This window comes from Populus alba, chromosome 17 (assembly GCF_005239225.2).
Source record: "Populus alba chromosome 17, ASM523922v2, whole genome shotgun sequence".
Classification (NCBI taxonomy): Eukaryota; Viridiplantae; Streptophyta; class Magnoliopsida; order Malpighiales; family Salicaceae; genus Populus; species Populus alba.
In genome coordinates, this window is record NC_133300.1 from 10,709,815 (window position 1) to 10,717,497 (window position 7,683).

At 29.7% G+C, this 7,683-nt stretch overlaps 1 pseudogene; it reads left to right on the forward strand.

The window, feature by feature from the left end:
• Window positions 1-4,336: 4,336 nt before the first annotated feature.
• On the forward strand, window positions 4,337-5,508 carry LOC118058244 (thaumatin-like protein; annotated as a pseudogene).
• Window positions 5,509-7,683: the final 2,175 nt, after the last annotated feature.

Here is a 7,683-nt window from a genome sequence, read left to right on the forward strand (position 1 = left end):
ATCTTTAATTGGATTTCTGAGATTCATTCATATTCTTCGTGTTCTTGAGAGGAACCAAAACTTGCCTTTTGATCTTTGATTTTTCTTTGCTAAATGTGGGATATGTTTTTAGGCCTTGGGCCAGGCTAGTAAGCCTTGTTTATGTGGTTGGGCCAAGCCTTTCAAGACTTAAGGTTGTGTTTAGCGAGATGAAAATTTACCACAGAAAAAAAGTGTGTTTTTGAGTCCTTAAGGCGTGTTTGGTAAACATGTCTTAATGTTTTTGTTTTAGCCTAATATTTATGTTTTTTTTTTTTCTTGTTTGCTAAACACAACCTTAATTAAATCTTAATTCAATTTTAGATTTTTTAAGGGGACCATTTTGCAATTAATTTTGGATCTTCCACATCATTTTTACCTTATGCGTTAAAATGCTTATCGTATTAAATAAATCCTTTTCTTTTGTTTATATATTATATATATATATATATTATAAGCAACAAAAAATCTATCTTTCAAAATTATATTTTATGTTTTAAATTGCAAATGGCTAAGTTTCTAAAAAAAACAAACAACGTTTTTAATTTTAATTAAAAAAAATACAAAAGAAGAGATATAACATGAAATAATATACCAGAAAAAAATAGCTTTTATATTTTTCTTGCATCATAGATGTAATAAAAGAATTATTATAACCAAGGAAGACTTGGTCTAAATTTTCAAAAACACAAAAAAATCAATTTGTTTATTTTTAGTATCAGGAATTATAAACTTATATGTAAAATGTTTTCTCGATATTAAAAGAAACAAATATAAAAAAAAAGTGTTTTGGCTCTAGACTAGTTAGGCTTGACCATAGATAGATTAGTGGTTAGAAAAACACAATAGGGCTTAGTAATAATAAAAAAAATGAGTAATACAACTTAACTTAGATTGAGTGTATTAGGGGTGATGGTGTCCTCCCTATACATAACTAGTCTATTTATCTAGACCTCTGAAGACTAATTAAGGTTTTTTATTGATCAAAATACTAGATGACAACTCCAAACTTTTTAAACCATAAAAAGAAAAAAAAATCCTTATTCTTTCCACACCACTAAAAATCATGATTCATGAGAATGATCTATTATGCTGTATACGCATGACAAAGTTAATTACCATTGAACTCAATCAACAAAAAGTTTTGAAGTTTTTTAAAATGTTACAAACACTCGGGGGTCGACAAACTCATGCATGCGGGTCTCATAGATCCACAAACTAAAATGTGTTTTTTTTTAATTAACATATACTGAAATTAACTTTTTTTATATATATTATTTTTTATTATAATAATTTGATGGTTAACAGATTCATTATTATGACAGACATGTATGATCCTCTTGTGCTAGGTGTCTAGCAGTCATGCCATTCCCTAGCGCTTTCATACCAACAAACCTGAACGCACCATTATGCCCGTAACCATTCTTTCAATGTCAAATGTATCCAATGAAAAAGACAATTCATTCCAAACTTACCATGCGTAAACAAGTTTCTTTGGCAAGATAACAACATCATTATACTGCTTCAATATATAGTGACTCGTGTCTTGGTGAACAATATTTGTTAATTGACTTAATGTCCAAATCATTGTCTGCTACCACTCTCTAACTCTAAAGACTGATCACCACTAGCTGAAAAGCATCATAAAATTTCTTAGTAAAAAAACTTGATTTTTTTTTTTCATATTTTGAGCTTGAATTCCTTGATGGTGGCCTAAAACAGTTGAAAAAATGCTTCCTATATAATAATTGTTTAGTGACATGTTTCCTATATTATTATGAAGTGTTTATTGATTTAGATTGATTTGCAAATTTTTATGGATGTCGAATATTTGAAGTATTGTAGGTTCATGCCCATTGTGCGATAACCTTGAGGCTATGATGCCACCAAGTAATTTATTTTTGAGGTTGAGTAAGGATGGAAAATCAATACCCCGCGATGGAGTTAGGAGGATTGAAGTTGCAGATGGTTTATCCGAGACATAATGGTTTTGGTTCTCGATGTGAATTTTATGTCTCAATGTTTCTTTGTGATTTATAAAACTTTGTATGCTTAACACTTGTTTTTTCTTGGGAGTTTAATTTTCAGTATTGATGCCTTTTGTGGATAAAATGTGTTTTCAAAAAATTTACGGCATTAAGCGTTTTTTTCATATAAAAAACAAAAACATAAAAAAATTAATTACTGGGTTTTATTCTTATAAGTTTGGGACTTTGTTTTTCAAAAGTTTTGTTTTTTAAACAAGAATGTTAAACAATGAGTTAAAGATGAGGCTCAACAATACCTTTTTTGATATATTTTTCCATCGTATTGTAAATCATTATCCTAGCCAATAGGGTCACTATTGGCAAAGTGACACACACACACACACCGTGCTTTTGTTAACATGTTTTATATACCTGCTAATTTTGTACGTTTATGACATGTTATCTTGTTTATTGTGAATGCACTTGAGCTTAGGTCAAACTTGGCCCTAGATAGGCCTAATAAGGCATGAGTGAATATTCTAAATTTGAAATATTAATGTGATTGTTAAAATATAACAACACACCTTCAAAGCAAATAAATCTATAAGGGTCATTGTCTAAACTTTCAATCCACACGATGATATTTATATCATTTAGATCCCACTATTAAGTAGAACAATCCACAATAGTTATTATTTAGATATTTTTTGATTGGCTACAAAATCCTTATTCAGCAAAAAAATTACAAGTGAACCCTAATATTTTAGGATAAATGAACTCGAATAAGTTATTATCCATAAGTCACCGATGCATTAACAAATATTTAGGAACAACTCTTATTTAGGATATAGGTTGGGTTAAATGAACCTAATAAAAACTTATTCAATTATTTGCTAATATGCCTTGATAAAGTATTTATAGTCACAAGTCATTAATATGAACTAAATGATCATAAAAATGTCAATTCACCAAATAAATTGGGCAGTAAAAAAAAAATAACCAAAATTTTAGAAACGGATAGACATAAAACATACCTCGGGTCCATTCATCATAGCGGACCTACATAAAAAGACCATCGATATATTAGACACAACAAACCATTACGAATAAATACAAATTACAATGCAACTTATTTTAAGTATGATGTTTTAAGGTGATAGTAAATTCCCTTTAGTATAACCAGTTTCTTATCTCAAAACTTTGTAGACTAGTTAGGGTTTTTCTAGTAATCATAATATTAGATTGACAACTCCTCTTTCTGATTTATTACCCCATTTTAAAACAAAAAAGTATTTGTTTTTTAATTTGTTGCTGCAAATGTCCTATTTATACAAAAATATATTTCATAGTTAAACATCATATTTTATACCTAATTCGATTAAATCTCATATTTTAACCTAAAAAAAATCCTAGCCTTAAATCTAATTCACAACTAACAACAAAACAAAATCATCATAAAATAACAAAATTAAACAACTTGAATTAATGTATTTTATAACTATTTAACATAATTTAAAACTAATTAAAAAATCTATAATTCTTAATTCCAAACCCTAAAATAATTAAAATCAATAAATAGCACAAATTATCACAAACCCTTAGAAATTAATTGAGGAGAAGTATGTAATATTCCTCTAAGTATTGAATTTAAGTGGTGGTGGCAGCTGAAATCCAAGAAAGGGTCGCAGTTGAGAGGAGATAGAGTTTTTCTTCTTTTGCTATGGAGAGAGAGAGAGGGATGGTGTCGCATTTTATGGTTGGGTGTTGTGTGGTGGTGCGTGGCGGATCACGACAGGAAAGAGGGAAAGTGGAGAGGAGAAGAGAAAAAGAAAAGAAAAATAAAGAAATGATAAATAGAGGTTGGGGTTTTAATTCGTTTATAGTCGTGTGTTAGGCATGTGATTCACTAGGCACAAATAAAACATGTAACTTGCCTATTTATGTTATTTTTCTAAATATTTTATGAATGATGATTTTTTCATTTTTTTTTGTTACCTTCGCTAAATTCAAAGAACAAGCTCTCGAGAGCCAAAATCCTTCTACCAGTTTGAAAAAGATGAGGAAAAGAAAAAACATCCAGGTCTTATTCACAAGGACAACAAGATTAAATTAATTAATTAAGGACATCCAGGTCTCCTGTGATGATTCCTCCACTCGGCAAGTACGCATTAGTTTAATGTTTGAAACTTTTTTTACAGATGTCTGCCTTCCAACTCTCACTTAACTAATTAATACTGGCTTTGGTTTGCTTTCAAGGGAGGATAATTGATAATAAAAATCCCAGACATATCACTTTCTTGTCTCTAAAGTTTGTTTTTCCTATCAATAACTTGGAGTACAATTGAAGAAGCATGGAGGGCCGGTCCCGTATCAAATTCTTATTTCTTTGAACTATAAAATAGCATTTTCTACAACCTTTTCTCTTCATCAATTGCATTAAAAAATGAAGTTTGCCAAAGTGGAATACTTATGGTTTCTTTCTCTTCTTGATATGCCCTTCATTGTTATCAGGTAATTCATCACAATGTTGGCATTGCTGTTTTTTTATTCGTAGTAATACTGTTTCTTACATGCATTTAGCACTAAACATTGATTGGCCATAAACGTAATGAGTTTTGCGTTGAATGTTGTAATAATATCGTCTAATTGCCTAGCTACTACTGCAGGGCGATCATCAGGACACCAAGTTGCATTTTATGTTCACAAACAAGTGCCCCTTTGCCATATGGCCGGCGACAGCCCCCAACACAGGCCATCCAGTGTGCCGACGGTGGATCTCCATCTCACCTCGGGTGAAACCACAACGCATCTACGCTCCATGGGATTGGAATGTCGGATGTGGGGCTCGAACTGGCTGCAACTTCACCTCCAGAGGGCAACCCGCCTGTGAAACTGGTGATTGCGATGGGCGTCTAGCATGCAATGGTCTCATAGGCACACCTCCAGTTACACTTGTGCAAGTATCGCTTCAAGCAGATGGAAGCAAGCCAAATTTTTTATGATGTGAGCTTGGTTGATGGATATAACCTTCCTGTTTCGGTAACATCTAAGCAAGTTTCATCCTAAATGTACCATCGGAGGGTGCTCAAAAAAACTTGAAAAATTCGTGCCCGATGGGAGCTCCAGGTCCTCAACAAAAAATGGGGGAAATTGTGGCGTGCAAAAGCGCTTGCTTGGCTTTCAATCTTGACTCATTTTGCTGCTGCAGTAATGAATATGGAAGCCCTGAGAAATTGCAAGCCAAGCGTGTACTCGAAGATGTTTAAAGATGCATGCCCTTATTATTATAGCTATGCTTTTGACTCGCCTGCACCGCTGGTGAACTGTGCATCCAAAGAGTATGTTGTCACCTTCTGCCCTTCGTCATGGGGAGGAGACCGCTCTTCGATATAAAATTGTGTGCATAATTACACCCAATTTATGTTTTGATCCTTTGTTACTTTGCTTCAATAATTAACCAGTGTTATTCGCGCACATACGGTGTTCCATTTATTTGATTTATGCTTGATTTTTTATTCTCACTTGTTTATATCATTTTTCTTATCGTTTTTTCATTAATAATATAAAATAAAACCAATAAATTATGTAAAAGGTGGTGGAAAGTATGGTTAAATCAATAAATTAGATACATTCCATTGACTTATAATCCAATTGTGAAAGTAAAATCACATCTTTTAATTTTTTGATAGATAAATTCAATTGCATTAAGCATTTAATAAATTGTATTGTACAGTGAATAAAGATCATGTAGAATATTCACTAAGAAATTAAAATAACCATATAGTATATGGTTTAGTGGTAAAAACTTGAGAGCAAGAGGTTTGCCCCCATGTGGTTACTAATATGATGGCCACTGGAGACTTACATGATTGTTAACTTCAGGACCCCTGAAATTAGTCGAGGTGTGCGCAAACTAGTCCGAACACTCATGTTAAAATAAAATTAAATTAATGTAAAATTAGTTTCAATAATATCGTAACTTTATATTTCCAAGAAACTTAAAACACATGCAAAATCCAATTGAAAAAACATTTGACATATTAGATTGATAAAGAAGTGGCTTTCAAGATCATTGTAGTCAAACCTGGTTTTGGTGAATAGAAATAAAAAAGAGAGAGATTAAGATGGGTGAGATTATAACTGTTGTTGAGATTCAAATTTGATGGTTTAATATAATGGCACTGTTTTTGTAAAAAAACAATTTTTTTTAGCTAAAAAATATATTTTTGGTATTCTTTTAAATCGTTTTGATGCGCTGATCTCAAAAATAATTTTTTAAAAAATAAAAAAATATTTTGATGTATTTCGGTACAAAAAATATTTTTAAAAAAAACAACCATAGTTTATACTCTCAAACAAGCAAATTAAAAAGAAAGATAATTATTCATTTTAAAATAGAAGATTGTTTAAGTATTTTTTAATCCATTTGTTTTTAATTTATGTTCAATTAATTTATAAACATTAATTTGAAGATACAATTTTTGTAGTTAATATCTTGAAAACGGAATACTTATCTAATCCACTTTTGTTTCTATATTTCATTCTTAATTACTTAATTCTCATTAATTGCAAGCAACAATATTACATTTTAACTATTTTTTATTTTTTATTGGTTGAATATGCTGATATTGGCATTTTTTGAAGTTTATGATGTGGTAATTGACTATAATTGACTATTTTATATATTTTGCTATCGACTACAATCCACTCAATATTAATTTTTATAGGCTTGTAACATGATTATTATAACTAATTACATATTACATTATCCAAGGACGGGGAAATCTCCCCTCATTATAATAGTAATTTTGATTTTTTTTTAATTTTACTTTTTAACATTAGATTTAGTGCGGATTGAGTTTTATAATTTATTTTCGATCTACTTTCTATAAAGTTTATCTCATTCTCATAACCTGAATCATTGAGTTTTTGCGAGTTAACTTAGTTTGAAACTCAATATTTTTTGAGTTATTTTTTGTAATTGATGTTTCTTCAATTTTATCCTTCACCACCTGGGTTGATTAAGAATTAAGTTTTATAATGTTTTTATCATTTTTAAATTACTTGTTTTACAATTTTCATCATTCAATGTTGTATTTAATTAGGAATTTGAGTTCCATAATTTATTTTGATTTGTATTTTTATTGGGTTATTCCCCAGTCTCATGATCTAAGTCTGACAGGTTAACTCGGGTTTTATGTTATTTAAAAAAGAAATCGTATTAAATTTTTTAAGTCAAATTATGTTTTTTCCAATTGTCCATGTTATCTTTAAACTTGTCAAGTTAACCATGTCACATTAGCTTGATATCTACACATTTTAAATTTTTTAACTTCTTTAAAACATATTAGTAATATCTAAATATTTTTTTCAACTATTTAAAAAATAATAATAATCTGAACCACATTATAACATGGACAAATAATCTAGTAGCTTATACTACAACAGGATTGCATTTAACCATTCTTCGAACCAAAGTTATTATTTTATAACTATATTAATAAGTATTTTGGATTGAAAATAGTTTTATGAAGTTTTTATAATCTTTATTTTTTAAATATTTTTATAATAAAAAATATAAAATTTGTAATTTTGAATAAATTTTGTAAACTTGACGTAAGTTAATGATACATATATCTACGGTTAAATGATATAGAGATATATTAGAGCATAAATAAATTATTATAATCCTCTCATT